Raw genomic sequence first — 429 nt, 5'->3', positions numbered from 1 at the left:
ACAAAGCAACTGGACTTATTTTCCATAGTTGAAGATGTTTCGCTTCCTCTCCAGGAAGTTTTCTCAATTCAAAAAGTCTGGAGTAATGTGCAGTACCAAGCTTTATACTGTACAGTATAAAGCTTTAATATACTCCAGACTTTTTGAATTGTGAAAGCCTTCTGGACAGGAAGCGAAACGTCTTCAACTACGGAAAACAAGTCCAGTTGCTTTGTTTTTTACTTTCTTTTTGGAACTTAAAAAAAGGCTGAAAAAATGTTAGTTTCTCTTGAAACAAATATGTTTAGTCAGCTGTGAATCTCATTTACTGATATATGTTTGTGGAGAAATTGAGGATTTTCCAGGTTTCAAAAGTCCGTGTTTAGACTAAAATTCGCAGGTCTCAAGAAGTAAAAGGAATTGATCTCTTATTTCGGACGGTACCTGAAG

Source organism: Fundulus heteroclitus, chromosome 9 (genome assembly GCF_011125445.2).
Source record: "Fundulus heteroclitus isolate FHET01 chromosome 9, MU-UCD_Fhet_4.1, whole genome shotgun sequence".
Taxonomy (NCBI): Eukaryota; Metazoa; Chordata; class Actinopteri; order Cyprinodontiformes; family Fundulidae; genus Fundulus; species Fundulus heteroclitus.
This window is presented reverse-complemented; position numbering follows the sequence as displayed.